This window comes from Schistocerca piceifrons, chromosome 9 (genome assembly GCF_021461385.2).
Source record: "Schistocerca piceifrons isolate TAMUIC-IGC-003096 chromosome 9, iqSchPice1.1, whole genome shotgun sequence".
Lineage (NCBI taxonomy): Eukaryota > Metazoa > Arthropoda > Insecta > Orthoptera > Acrididae > Schistocerca > Schistocerca piceifrons.
Genome location: NC_060146.1, coordinates 214,495,761 through 214,511,853, shown reverse-complemented (window position 1 = coordinate 214,511,853; position 16,093 = coordinate 214,495,761). Strand labels below are relative to the sequence as shown.

The window sequence follows — 16,093 nt, the reverse complement described above, 5'->3', positions numbered from 1 at the left end:
ACTGTTCGTACAGATGGTGGTTGTGTTGCAAACGTTCCCATCTGTTGACTCAGGGATTAAGACGTGGCTGCACGATCCGTTACAGCCATGGGGATAAGATGCCTGTCATCTCGACTGCTAGTGATACGAGGCCGTTGTGATCCAGCACGGCGTTCCGTATTACCCTCCTGAAGCCACCGATTCCATATTGTGCTAACAGTGATTCGATCTCGACCAACGCGAGCAGCAATGTCACGGCACGATAAACCGCAATCGCGATAGGCTACGATCCGACCTTTATCAAAGTCGGAAACGTGATGGTACGCATTTCTCCCCCTTACACGAGGCATCACAACAACGTTTCACCAGGCAACGCCGGTTAACTGCTGTTTGTGTACGAGAAATCGATTGGAAACTTTCCTCATGTCAGCACGTTGTAGGTGTCGCCACCGGCGCCAACGTTGTGTGAATGCTCTGAAAGCTAATCATTTGCATATCACAGCACCTTCTTCCTGTCTGTTAAATTTGGTGTAAGTAGCACGTCATCTTCGTGGTGTAGCAATTTTAATGGCCAGTAATGTATATTTGTAACTAGAGCAACATTCGAAAAGTGCGCAACTGACATTTCTAAAAGTTACTTCATCCACAACTGCAATTTTCTTTTAAAATCCAAAGCGGTGTGCGAAACTTCAGTAATTAGTTTATGCCTACTCTGAATAGTTCTGCTCAAGAAATTCACGTGCTTTGTAAGGATAATGTTCAAATGTGTGAGAAATCTTATGGGACTTAACTGCTAAGATCATCAGTCCGTAAGCTTACACGCTACTTAACCTAAATTATTCTAAGGACAAACGCACACACACCCATGCCCGAGGGAGGACTCGAACCTCCGCCGGGACCAGCCGCACAGTCCAGGACTGCAGCGCCTTAGACCGCTCGCCTAATCCCACGCGGCACTTTGTAAGGTCAGTTAGAGATGCAAGACGTAATATTCACTGGGAGGGGGTCATCAAACTCTTTTACTAGCACTCCTTTCATGTCCATGAATAATGCTACGTTTTTACGCAGGTTGGAAAAAAGTTCTAAAACAACATCTCGCCTCACACAGTATACTTCAAAAAAGTATTGCACATAGCTATCTTCACACTGCACCTCTGCCAGGAACGATTTAAACATCCGATAACCCAAACCGTGCGACCTCAGTTTATTATCTGTTTTTACAAAGTCCGTGACGTCACTTAGGCCCATTCTGATAGCAGAATAATGCGATGTAGGACACAGTATATCGCTATTCTTTGTTACTGGCCACCACCTCCTTTCACCTTTTTCTCTTATCAAAGCAACGCCGCCAGACCTTTGAACAGCCTTCGGCGGAACCCCGTCTGTTGCAATCGATCGACGTTAGCAGAGAGGTGGAAGGAAAACTGCTGTCTGACAGCAATTGCAGGCAAGCGTAGAGAAAAGGTCTCTAACTATCATTAAAGATTGTTGGAAGCCACTGAATGCTCTTGTTATTAAACAATGGAAGAGCTTTATCAGAAATAGGTACCCCGCTCACCCAATTACAGTATACGGTGACTTCAGTCTACTCTCGATATACTGACGAAAACACTTGTTTGAAGTCCATGGTAGGGCTAAAACGTTTCCCGAATTCGTTCTGAATGACTTCTCACAAAATTATTTTGAACAAATAGCTCAGGAGCCCACTCTAAGAGTAAATGCAGAACTATAAACTCCGCCCAAACGGGTCACGAAGGCCCAACGGCACCGACCGGCCACCGTGTCACCCTCAGCCACAGGCGTCGCTGGATGCAGATATGGAGGGGTATGTGGTCAGCACACCGCTCTCCCGGCCCTATGTCAGTTTACGAGATCAGAGCCGCTACTTCTCGCTCAGGTATCTCCCCAGTTTGCCTCACAAAGGTTGAGAGCACCCCACTTGCCAACAGCGCTCGGCAGACCCAGACGGTGACCCATCCAAGTGCTAGACCAGTCCGACAGCGCTTAATTTAGGTGATCTGACGGGAACCAGTGTTACCACTGCAGCAGCGCCGTTGGCTACTCGAAGAGTAAATGGCTGCGCAAAAAGTACTTGACCTCTTAGCAACAAACAAGACATACGGGGATAAGTGACCACAATATTGTTGTACAGTGACTGAAGACCATAGCATCCAAAACTACGACACATAAACACGAAGGACATCTGTTTAAAAAGTAGATAAAAATTCTCTTGATACTTTCCTAAGAGGCAGTTCCCACTCCTTCCAATCTGACTATGTAAGAGTAAACCAGATGTGGTTTAAATGGAATGAAATATTACCGACGGCAGTTGAGATACACGTAAGAAATAAATTAATAAGAGGTGCTACTGACGCACTATAGAACACAAAATAGGTCAAACACTACTGTAGAAGCAACAGCAGCGAGGAGTGGCCGCGCGGTTTAAGTGTCAGGAAGTCGTTTCTGAAAGTATTTGTATGGAGTGTAGCAATGTATGGAAATGAAACATGGACGATAAATAGTTTAGACAAGAAGAGAATAGTAGCTTTCGAAATGTGGTGCTACAGAAGAATGCTGATGATCAGATGGATAGATCACATAAGTAATGAGGAGGTATTGAATAGAATTGGAGAGAAGAGAAATTTGTGGCACAACTGGACAAGAAGAAGGGATCGCTTGGTAGGGTATATTCTGAGGCTTCAAGGGACCACCAATTTAGTATTGGAGGGCAGCGTGGAGGGTAAAAATCGTACAGGGAGACCAAGAAATGAATACACTAAACAGATTCAGAAGGATGTAGGTTGCAGTAGATACTGGGAGATGAAGAAGCTTGCACAGGATAGAGTAGTATGGAGAGCTGCATCAAACCAGTCTCAGGACTGAAGACCACAACAACAACACGGCTAACTGACTGGAAGTTCAACCCTATGTAAAGAAACGCATTTTTAAAATGTAAACCTTCACCGCCGGAAATGTCACAATAAAATTATCCGGGATATTTCGCCGTGATCGAATAGGTTTCACATTAAAACCCAACGTTTCGTCCCCATTTGCGGAGGACACTTTCAAGGGGGATCATAGCTACTTTGAATGTGCGATTCACATCCTGACCCGCTACTGAGCTGCGGTGTGAATCGGACATTCAAAGTAGCTACGGTCCCCCTTGAAAATGTCCTCGCCACACGTGTGGCCGCGCGGTTTGAGGCGTCATGTCACGGATTGCGCGGCCCCTCCCGCCGGAGGTTCGAGTCCTCCCTCGGGCATGGGTGCGTGCGTTGTTCTTAGCATAAGTTAGTTTAAGTTAGCTTAAGTAGTGTGAACGTCTAGGGACCGATGACCACAGCAGTTTGGTCCCTTAGGAATTCACACAAACTTGAACATTTTTTAGAAGCAACAAAACAAGCACGGGAAGTTTAAAAGAACGCAAAATCCCCAAGATAGGCAAAGTTTTATGGAAGCTCGAAATTCAGCGCGAACTTCGATTCCAGACGCTTTTGATACACTGAAGCGCCAAAGAAATTGGTATAGGAAAGTGTATCCAAACACAGGGCTGTGTAAACAGGCAGAATACGGCGCTGCGGTCGGCAACGCCTGCGTAACACATGTGTCTGGCGTAGTTGTGAGAACGGTTACTGCTGCTACAATGGTAGGTTTCCAAGATTTAGATGAGTTTGAACGTGATGCTACAGTCGGCGCGCGAGCGGTGGGACACAGCATCTCTGACGTAGCGATAAGTCGGGATTTTTTCGCACCACCATTTCACGAGTGTACCGTGAATAACAGGAATCCGGTAAAACATCAAATCTTCGACATCGCTGCGGCCGGAAAAAGGTCCAGCGTGGGGAGGTATCGGGGCTGTAAGCTGGACGTTCTAGGTACTGCCATCTAAATATCTAGAGTACTTCTAGGGTCTTACTAGCCACACGTGTCTCCTCATAAGACCAACACCACCGGAATATTGTGCACCGTCCGAGACGCTGCTCTCCGTACAACCTCTTTCATCTCGCTTCCCTTCTGCGAGAAGAAATCGGATAAGCGCTCTTTTTGATGATCGTGAGGAATCCATCATGCAACGAACTGCGCAAAGAGCTCTCCAGAAATGACGCGATTGCTTCGAAGCGGTGAACTTCGCTTGTGGCACTGGGTATATCAACACACCACCTCTCTGTAAAAACATTCACGCACGCCGCTAAATCCGATCTCTCCTTTTCAGCTGGACTGCGTTGTAAATTTTGCAGGCATATTCAGTGGTGTACGTGGATACTGTCCACAAATGTGTAACGAATTAAGTTAGTAATAAACAAGTAATAAATTAAGACGCCGTGTCGAAAGCTGAAGTTTTGCTCGGTAAACACCGAAAATGTAGTAAGCGATAAACACTTCATCTTTCATTACTTTATGAGAGATGGTAGTGAGAAAAAGTTTAGGAAAGGTTCGAAATTGTGTGCAAAGTTTGTTGGAATCCGCCAAGTGCTTTCATTCTCAAACACTAGACGAATATAGTCCGGGTAACTTGCGAGCTTAGAGCCACGCTGCTTCAAAACGTGTGCAAAGTTTCTAACTGAACTGCTTCTCTTACTGCGTCAAACCTTCAACATAGCTTTACATCTCTTAATGAGAAAAAATTACAGCAGTTTAAATTTTTAAATTCAGTTAACAATCATATGAAAAGCTGTTCCTCTCCCAAGTCGTTTAGCAACTTAGATGTGACGTCTTTGTTCTGTTTCTTACAAATCTGATGATACCCGTGTATTAGGAACGAAACGGTTATAAAATCAAACTGACCGCGACCAAAGATTGTTCTGTTTAAATATTATTCACAGTGGTGGCTCTGTCCCCAGTAGGTCATGCCTGTATTTGCTAACCTTGACAGAACGTTTTGAACATAATAGAACAAAGGCGGGTGCGCAGTAGCGAGTACCTCGCAAAACACACAAACACACGCACGCACGCACACACACACACACACACACACACACACACACACACACACACACACACACGTTCACCTGTTAAACACGTACCTCTTACTCTGCTTCCACAGTTGCAGCGATTACCCTTACCTGTAACGTAAAAAGAAAAAAATTCACATTAGATTTTTAAGAGAGAACGTATGCGAGCCCGCAGTACTCTGAAAAAAAGAAAAAACAACCTTACGAAGTCCAAAGTTTTCAAGGCAATGTAACTAAATTTGGCCAAATTGTTAAGCAATGTTACATGGATACACACATACATTTTCATGCTTATTGAAATTATACGACTCTTATTATTTTTTCAACAAGGCGAATACAAATATTCCTTTTTTGAAAAAGCTGTTAGAACGAAATAAACATTTTTGTACAGGGTTCGATATACCATCGTTGCAAATATCTGTGGAACAGAACAATGATGTCTCCTTTTTCGAGATTGTTAGAGCTGTCCAAATCCCTGTGAAAAAAATACACTGAATCTTAGGGCTTTTCTCGAACATAAATTACTTGATATTGCAGTAAGCGAAAATTCCTCCCACAGAAAGTTTCACTGTAGTATTGACTAATTGCATGCCAAATTTAAGTACTATAATGTTAATGGCTTTTGAGAAAAAGGTACATAAAGCTGTCATTATCTAAGTTATGGGAAACCTGATTCAGAGATTTGACAGTGTTTGTATTAGGCCTTACCTTATCTGTGTGAACTACTACAAATGAACTAGGGGAAACCCAATGCATTCTCCCCTTCATCCTCAATCTTTTTTCTTTGCTTGTCTTCTTAGGTTAACTTGATTTTCAGACTGAGTAACAATAATGCCAGCTGCATCAATTATCGATTTCCTTCAATATCAACAGTATCAAAGCCCCTGGATCAAATCCTAGCCTCCGTAGAGTCCGTAGTCTACCAAGATTATCACAGACAAAAACTGAACAAGCATTATACGCTGCAGTTTCATCACCAGCAGTGAAAATAAATGTCGTCTTGGTGCATTGTTTTTCTAACAGAGAGTTGTAACTTTCATTAGGATTTCGACTTTTTCCATGTAAACACTTTTCTATAAGTTCTGGATCTGCTAAATACCGAAATATTCCTCACATTCTGACTGCATAAAACTGAAAAACAAATAATGTGAAGAAATACAAAACAACAAAGGTGACGCCATACAAGCTTCCGTTAATTATTATTTTTATCTCATTTAGGAGTGGAATTCGAAAGTAATCCTTAGAAATTGAAATTTCAATACCACTTAAGCCAATAAAAAATTTTTCACAATTTTGGTAGCTTTCGCGTACATATTTCCTTAATGCTTCTCCATACCACAATTTCAATAAAATGAAATCGAAGTATACAGGAGGCGGACACAAATAGCAACCAAGAATTTTGACTGGAGGTGTACTATGTCATACCACTGCACATTCCATTTTGAGACATCCGATGCCTTTCTGGATCTCTTCCACGAATATACAGATGTATTCTTGCGAAATCCTTTTTGGTTCCAGCAGGATTTTTTAGTTCTCTAAGTTTCTCATAAAACGTTTCCTGCAATCCTACAACAGATTTTCATCAGAGGTATAATTATGTGCATTTATCCGATGATCTTCTTAAAAGAAAGGGCATGACCTTGTACACTTTTCGATTACTTTGGAATGCTGCGTTGCTCCTGGGACCTACAAGAAACGGCTTCTAGTTGGAGAGTAGGTTCTTTCACATAATGTCATAGATGCTTTTATTCTTTTGAGCGATTTTAATAGATCTTCTACACCACGATCAATATGTCGTCGGTAGGTCACCATCGTCACCACTGCTCTTTACTAGTGATGATGAAAATAAGGAAAGTCCCGTCGATAACGAAATCATTACAGACGGAGTACTAACTCACACTGAAGAAGATTGAGGCGGGAAATCGGTTGCACTCTTTTCAAGGGAACCACCCTGGCATTCGCCTTAAGAGATTTGAAGATACTAAGAGCGCAAGTCGAAAAGCAAAGTATATTTTTGTTTAAAAAAATAAACTTTTTATCGTTAGAGCAACACTTCAAGTAACATAGTTTTTCTACGCTATCACCCTCAATGCCTATTCAGTTGGTCTATCTCTTGCCACGCTCATTAATTCCGTCCTGGAAGAAAGTTTGTGGCATCATGACAAGCTAATATTGCATCAATTCCACCACTTTAAAATTTGGATTCACTGAGCCGCTTCTATGTCGGACCAGAAAGAAGGGAATCACTTGGACGTTGGTCAAGACTGTACGGCGGATGCTCCAACGGCTCAAACCCACGATTCTGAACGCACTCAGCTAAAATCGCGCCTTTTGAATGATACCCGCGAGCCTTCGTGTTGAGTTTGGTTTCGAAATCTCTCATTTCCCCGCACCCGTTACTGACTACTTCACCCGCAGGAGTGTAATGAATCGTCAGTGAATCTTACATACCCGTAAACACTGTCTTCAACAGTTTTCCCCCTGAAAACTGGCTTTTAAAGACTTTTGGTGGCTAGGCGAAGAAGAGAGTATCCATAAAATGTTCCGCCTTGTGGTATTTAGTGGTGGTCCCCCGTGTCGTCAGCTGTCACCATGCGACTGACTAAGCTCGCCCTTCTTCTTCACAACACCTTAGATGCGGTTGTGATGATTCCATACATTTTTACTCGTACTTGTGTGTCAGTTAACACGGTACGCAGGACGCACGAATTTGGAGATACGAAGTTTGGCTATAATATAACGGTGCTATTGCTGTAAAACATTCCATTTCAAAAAACATACCACACTTATTTGTTGTCATACTTCTCTCCTCTGTCCCTGCAACACTCCAGGCAATTTTCCACCGATGGTAACAGTGTTGGAAGTCTTCCTCCATGGGATTCTTCATTATGCGTGCCGGTTTTTCTTTCACCAATGCAATGGGCTGAAATCTTGTTCCTTTTAAAGCAGATTTCACCTTGTGGAGTAGATCAAAGTCACTCGATGTTAGTCAGGTGAATAAGCTGGGCTGTCTAACACTGTGATGCTGTACTTCAGCAGAAAACTCTTAACAGACAATGCCAGCATGCGCCAGTGTATTGTCATGTTGGAAAACAGATGACCTGTCCTTCTACAATTCGGGTCTTGTTTCTTTACTCTCTCGCGGAGTTGAGCAAGTAATGTTGATAAACAGTTTGACCTTCAAAGATAAACAATTCCATGCATACCGAAAAAATCTCGTTTTGCTCATTTGAGTTCTTTTTTTTTTTTTTCCTCTCTGTGAAGTTGGACACTTCCATTGGATCGATTAGCGCTTAGTTTCTGGATCATAAGCGAAAAACCAAGATTCGCTACATGTTGCCACTCCTTCCAAGAAATTAGGATCATCTTCAATTTTATTCAAAGTGGCAGTACAAACATTTTCACGGGCTTCTTTTTGTTCGATCGTGAAAATTTTCGGCGTCAGTTTCGCACACCCTTTTCTGATGTTATACTATTTATGCAAAATTTCTCTTCTGCGTTCTTCATAAATTTATACAGTTTAAGCAATCAATTTGAATACTCAACCGACGGTCAGATGGAATCAGATTACCCACTTTTCCGATATAAACATCCGTTTTTTATGTTGAAGGGAGTCCCTGGAGTGAGTCATTTCCAACGTCTTCTCGGCCATCTTGAAAACGCTTGGCCCCGCTCAAAAATTCACGTGCGTGATGAAGCAGTCTTTTCGCCATACACTTCATGTAGTACCAGATAGGTTTCAGTAACAGTTTCTTGGGAAAATTCGCGACAATTAGTTGCTCTATTATTACGCTTATCATTTTTTCGGTAAAATAAAATATTATCTGTTACACGAAAGAGGGCCACGGCCACACTGACTCGTCTACAGACGCCAGAGATGCTTCACTCTATTGGTCGTTCATCTTTGGTGCATGCGTACTTACTTCTGCGGCAGCGCCAGTCCCGCTATTTTCTAGCCACAACTCGTACTCTGGCTTAAAGAAAAAGTAAAGCGGCCAGAATATACGGTCAGGTCTCCATGTGACTTCGTACACATACATACCTTCTGCTGGTAAGTAGGTGATTAGAGCTGCACTTCTCCGTGACAGTTACGGCTTTACCATTGTCTGTGGTCAGTGTTGTTATCAGACGTGGCAGGGCACATCCACCGAAGCAATATGGCGAAGGCGAAGGCCATTTAATTTTTAGCTTAGGACCTCCATTTTTGTATGGAGTTTTTTTTAACCCCTTCTCCACGTGCCTGTTTTTAGCTGTCTCCTATTCTGTCCATTGGGACAGACGTATAGTAGTTTCCCTCCTTTCTGTGTTCGAGTTCTATAGTTTTGACTTGTGCGCGGATGAGTCCAGTTGTTTTCTGCGCCCTAAAACAAAACAAACCGTGAAGGACACGGAGGTCCCACGTAGTCGTACGAGATAGCGTTATCAGCACCTGGTAGAGTGTGAAAGGGGCCTCATTGTGGGACTCCGTTTGTCCAGCTCGTCCGAATAGTGCAATATCCAGATCTTTTGGGGGGTATTCGGATGTCACAGTGCCCCGGTGTCGGATAGAGTGTACTCTCCTCAAGATTCCGGTCGAGCAAGTGTGACCACCTGAAGGGAACACGGCAGTACTGTGCACCAAGATAGGTTATAATTCCTTCGTTTCGTCGCCTGCCATCCGGTAACAGGTAATTGACTTCCCTGCAACGTTCTGTGGCATCCTCTGCAACCGGTCGGAGATTAGCGTAAGAAATTACCACCCTATGGTTAAGCTACCGTTAACACCACAACACAAAGGCTGCGTTTGCAGACGTGCTGTGACCGGGAAGCATGGAGTTTTGATGAACGCTGTCGCACTGCGTTCAGTGAAGAATCGCAGTTCTGTTCTACACAGCATGACCACCGTCGGTAAGGACTGTACCCAGTATGTTGACAGAAGCCAATGTGTTGTCCTCGACGGCGAGTGTTCATCAGGGACAGAGCTACTGTCAGGAGTGCCCCAGAGAAGTGTGATAGGATCGCTGTTATATTCTACAGAGTGTTTCAGAAGTGATGGTCAATATTCAGGGTTATGACAGGAATGGTCACTCGAAACAAAAAAGTCGATTAAACGTAGGCTCTAGAGCGCAAACCTCAAGAGCTCAAGAGCTGTGAGCAATTCTTGATCTTCCATACCGTGAAACAAACCTCTTCTATTGAAAGCTCTTTGCTTTCCATAGTTTGGAAAGTGGTAGTACGGTCAAACCAAGAAAAAGAGTCCACTAAACATGTGTCCTAAAATGCATACCTTAAGAGCTATCAACATTTGACGTCTTCGATACTTTGAAACACAACTCTTCTAATGAACAAGTGCTCATAACTTTTAAGGTATGCATTTCAGAGCACATGTTTACTGGATTTTTTTCCTTGTTTCCGTCCATACTACCCCCTCCCAAAATATGGAAAGCAAAGACTGTGGTGTCACTGCCAGACACCACACTTACTAGGTGGTAGCCTTTAAATCGACCGAGGTCCGTTAGTATACGTCGGACCGGCGTGTCACCACTATCAGTGATTGCAGGCCGAGCGCCGCCACACGGCAGGTCTAGTCTAGAGAGACTCCCTAGCACTCGCCCCTGTTGTACAGCCGACTTTGCTAGCGATGGTTCACTGTCTACATACGTTCTCATTTGCAGAGACGACAGTTTAGCATAGCCTTCAGTTACGTCATTTGCTACGACCTAGCAAGGCGCCATATTCAGTTACTATAATCTGAACAGATAATATTGTGAATCATGTACCGTCAAGAGCGACGTTCATCATTAATGGATTAAAGTTAAGTATCAAACTAATTACATCCGCTTTCTGAATTCTAATTCCTTGTCATGTTCCAGACCTCACGTCAGTATAGTCCTTCCCGCCTCTTTCCGCTTCCCTGCGTGAGCTAAAACGCGTGCATTTCGGCCTCCATTAGTAACACGGTGTTGGCTCTTCTGCCAACACGACAAAGACCTTGTAGTAGAAGAGATTTGTTTCACAGTATCGAAGAACGAGAACTGCTCATAGTTCTTAAGGTATGTATTTTAGAACCGATGTTCACTTGACTTTTTTGTTTCGAGTGATCATTCCTGTCATATCCCTAAATACTGACCATAACTTCTGAAACACCCTGTATGTACCTAAGTGATCTGGCTGAAAGGGTAGGTAGCAGTCTGTGGATGGTTGGTGATGATACTACACTCGATGTGAAAGTGTCACCGTTGAGTGACTGTAGGGGAACACTCGATGAATTAGACAAATTTTTTAGTTGGTGTGATGGATAAGAGCTACCTCTAAATGTAGAAAAACGTAAGTTAATGCAGATGAATAGGAAAAGCAAACCCGTAATGTTGTATTACAGTATTACGAGTGTACTGCTTGACGCAGTCACGTCGTTTAAGTATCCGGGCGTAACGTTGCGAAGCGATATGAAATGGAAAGAGTATGTGAGCACTGTCGTACGGAGGGCGAATGGTCGACTTCGGTTCATCGGGGGGAACTGTAGGAAAGAGTGGTCCACCTGTAAAGGAGACAGCATATAGGACGCTGATGCGACCCATTTATTAAGTAATATTAAAGCGTTTGGGATCCGCACAGGCTCGGATTAAAGGGAGCCATCGAAGTAATTCAGAGGCGGGCTGCTATATTTGTTACTGGCAGGTCGGAACAACGTTCAAGTGTTAGAGAGATGCTACGGGAACTAAAATCGGAATCACAGTGGAGAGGTCGACGTTCTTTTCGAGGAACACTATTGAGAAAAGTTAGAGAACGGACATTTGAGGCTGACAGCAGAACGATGTACTACCACCAACGAACATTTCGCGTAGGGATCGTGAAGATAAGAGTAGAGAGATTAGGGTTAGTAGGGAGACATGTAGACAGTCGTCTTTCCCTCGCTAACCTATGGATAGGTTCCGTTCTTCCACCGTTTTAGAGACACACACAGCGGTGTTACACCTCACGGCATTGTGGGCAGCCATCGTGTATGACGTCACATCAAGGCTGGTTGAGAGTTGACGGAATTCTGACGGCACAACGCTAAGATACGAACAGTCTCCGTACAAGTGTGTTACTGTGTTACCTCTAGTGTGATGGCGCCGTGGTGGCATTTTTCAATTGGACAGTGCTCATCCACACATAATAAGTGTCTGACTGATACTGAGGTATACTTTTGTGGCCTGTACCTGACAAAACATGTGTGGGGTGAGCTTGGCCACCTCGCGCTCCTGGAATTCGTACTTGCCCTCCCTGGAACTCTACTGGTTAAGCTCCGCAGCATGGCTTATATCGTGGTGCAACTTGTTCCACGTGATGCTTGCCGTGGAACACAGTAGGCCACCTGCTCCGCCTGGTGCATACGCTGTCCTGCTCCACCACCGTTGCTAGAGGGAAGCCTAGCTTGCAGGCGCTGCGACGCGCGGTTGCAAGGGAGACCACCAGTGAATTACCACAATACACGCGTGTGGGCAGATGCAAGTCATCGAGTGTTCATGGAGGTTAGGCAACAAGGTAGCTTCAGTTTCACTGTATTAGCAGAAATTGTCGTTGACACAATCATAGCGCCATGCACGGACTAATGAACTAGTAGCAGTGTTGGTGAAAGTTATCGTTGCAGAAAAGACAACATCTGTAGTTTATACATGACTTGGCACCACCTCCTCTTCTATTCTGTGAATCGTGCGAGAGTACCTCACTGCAGCGTTGTGGACGACGGATTGAGCTTGGACGTCAACTCCAGTGGCAGTATCCAGTACATCAAGGACCAGTTACAGCAGCTGTGGGCCAGCACTGCTCAGGATAGGATACAAAGGCCTCATGACACAGTTTCCAACCGAATCATTGCATGTATCCTGGCCGCAGGGGGTAGAGTGGGCTCATACAGCTTTCTTTGTAAATCTGACTCTATTTTGTAGTCACTGAAAATGATCAAATAACTTCTCAACCCATTAATTTTCATTTCTTTTCTGCCCCCACCCCTTCTGGGTACTTTACCTTTTACTCCAGGCGGTGAAGTTTGCAGATTCGTTTTCCGTTGCAAATGACGTCCGTTTGGAAGCTCCTCTCAGTTTTGGGAGTGGACGAGGTACTAGAAAGTAGTAGAAGGCTTTGTCATCACAGACATTTACACACCCACTTTTAAAGCTGTTTAACCACTAGTGAATTTTCTGTTCACTGTGACGGTTGTAACCGTGCTGCAGTTTCGTTCTGTGAACAATCTCCGCAACTTTAGTCTGTTCGCCGGCCGGCGTGGCCGAGCGTTTCTAGGCGCTACAGTCTGGAAGCGCGCAGCCGCTACGGTCGCAGGTTGAATCCTGCCTCGGGCATGGATGTGTGTGATGTCCTTAGGTTAGTTAGGTTTATGTAGTTCTAAGTTCTAGGGGACTGATGACCTCAGAAGTTAAGTCGCATAGTGCTCAGAGCCATTTGAACCATTTTTTAGTCTCTTCAAGCACAGAGAACGAAACACTTGCTGACTGCTTCCTTGCTGCCTACATGCAACGGGGCTCCCGTAATGAAACGCTGTGAATACAGCTAGCGACCGAACCGACAGAGCTAGCGCAGAAGAATAACAAAGAAGTTAAGGCATGTCATTGTTGAATTAGTGCTAGCAACTTATGGGGCAGAGAAAAAATTCTTTGACTGAACGCCTCGCACTCGCATACTTTCGGTAATTAATTACCATCCAAGAACTTGCAGCACTGCTATCTCTGGGGGCCAGGGCGAATGCCTGTATACTCGCATTAATCGCCACTTTAAGCGTTGAAGGACAGTGTCGTATTAGAATTTTTGTCTATTTTTACGTTACAAGCAATGATAATAAACAACATTATTGCGTGAGTCATTATAACTACGTTTTTGGGACGGAATGCCGCCATGTTGGCTTATATGAACATTACGCTGCTGGCGCTATATGCTTTGTTGACATCTGTACGACTTTCCGCAAAACTGCACGTACAGCCTCCTTCCGTCGTACCAGTAGCTGCCTTACACGCACGTCATTCCTGTTTCGTTTACATTAACAGAGGTGACTTAGTTACCGGAAGCTGCCACAAAGTGACACGACGTCTTTTTTGAGACACTCCAGCCACAGTAATTTTCCCTTCGTGGCCTGACTCCTCCTTGTGCGCCACAAATTATATTCGACATACAATCATTGATGCCATCAACGGTGCCCTAAAAAATTACGTGGTGTTATAAAAATATGGATTGATCAAAATTAGAAGAAAAATGCCTGTATATATACGAAGATGGTATCTGTTCTTTCGGACAGAACAGATACCATCGGTGACCATGCAGCTAGTGTTTTTTTTAATTTTTTTATAATGAAATTACAATGAAATCACTACGCTTAGCTGTAGACAGTGGTTGATATACGTCAACGGGGACAGTCGAAAATGTGTGCCTTGACCGCGACTCGAACCCTGGATCTCCTGCTTACGTGGCAGACGCTCTATCCATCTGAGCCACCGAGGCCACAAACGATAGTGCGACTGCAGGGACTCTCTCCGGCATTAAATAGAGAATGTGGGTCTCACAAGGAGCGTGCAAGGGATAAATCCTTGCAGTCGCACTATCCTCTGTGTCCTCGGTTGCTCAGATGGATAGAGCGTCTGCCACGTAAGCAGGGGATCCCGGGTTCGAGTCGCGGTCAAGGCACACATTTTCGACTGTCCCCATTGACGTATATCAACGCCTGTCTGCAGCTATGCGTAGTGATTTTATTGTAATTTCATTCTAAAAAAATCCCTGTAGTTGTACGTCCAGAAACCAATAACTGTTGAGATATGCGCCGTTTTAGTCAGTAAGATCCGCAATTCACACGCTGCATTTCATTTACAGATGAGGCTGAATTCACAACAGATGCTGTTGTTAAGTTCTCTGCCTCGTTGACAACAAAATGTGAGGTGCTGCTGACATGTAAGTTTGAATAATCCACTATTGCCAACCGACTGTATCAGACATTTATACCCAAAGTGCTTGACAATTGCTGAGAAACAACTGACGCAAAGGATCAGCTGCCAGTCGCTAGCAAACACCGGACCAATGACAGTAAAAGGAAATGTGCGGGATGGGTTATGGTAAATGCATCGAAGCCTGTGCACGAACGCTCTGTACGAAATTAGATGGTTCACGCAGCACTGTCTTTGAAAAAGATTACGCTGGAACCTATTACTGCGACATTTCATTTCGTATCGTAACAAGTATGAAGATATCATTTGAGTGCTTGGGATCGTGAACAAGCAGCTGGGCGATTCGTAGCCGATCAAAGTGACACTATTCACAGTTCAAATGTTCAAACGTGTGTGAAATCTTATGTGACTTAACTGCTAAGGTCATCAGTCCCTAAGCTTACACACTACTTAACCTAAATTAGCCTAAGGACAAACACACACACATATGGCCGAGGGAGGACTCGAACCTCCGCCGGAACCAGCCGCACAGTCCATGACTGCAGCGCCTCAGACCGCTCGGCTAATCCCGCGCGGCTGGACACAGTAATGGGTGCGTTCAAAAGTGTCATCTTCAGATTGAAAAAGGTCACAGAAGGTGGGACTGCCGGCATGGCGATGGTCGTAAACGGACCAACACACGGCAAGCGGATCGATACGTAGCCATAGCGGAAAAGGAACAAACGTATCACTCCTAGGCAGCTCGCCGCAGACCTTGCGACTGCTACCAGTACACGTGTGTCTGCCAGAACCATTTTGCGGCGATTAAATGAGGCTGGTTTTTACGCTCGGTAGTCTGATAAACGCATTCTACCTTAACCACGGTATCGCCGAGAAAGAATTCGTTCGCGTAGGGAGCGTGTTGGTTAGGATCAGAAATAGTGGTCCAGAGTCCTGTTTTGGACGACAAAGTCCACACACACAGGACCATTGAGGTGTCGTACACAGTGTAAAGTAAAGAAATCGAACGTAAGATATGGCCTGTGTACTCGACGGACCTAAACGCTATACAGCATACCTGTGATGCTCTTGGCAGAGGTGTTTCGCAACGAATGCAATCTCCCCGACGCGCGCAAGAACTGAAAACCGCCTTCAGAAAGAAGTTGGACCGTATCCCCCTAGGACTTCTCTGCAGTTTGGCAGCCGGTTCGAATAACAGGTGTAAAATACGCAGCAGTGACCGAGTAGGGCATATTACTTGCTGAGCTGTTGTGG

The 16,093-nt window shown here is 44.5% G+C and overlaps 1 pseudogene; it reads right to left on the bottom strand.

Moving 5' to 3' along the window:
* Positions 1–1,919: 1,919 nt before the first annotated feature.
* On the bottom strand, positions 1,920–2,038 carry LOC124717588 (annotated as a pseudogene).
* Positions 2,039–16,093: the final 14,055 nt, after the last annotated feature.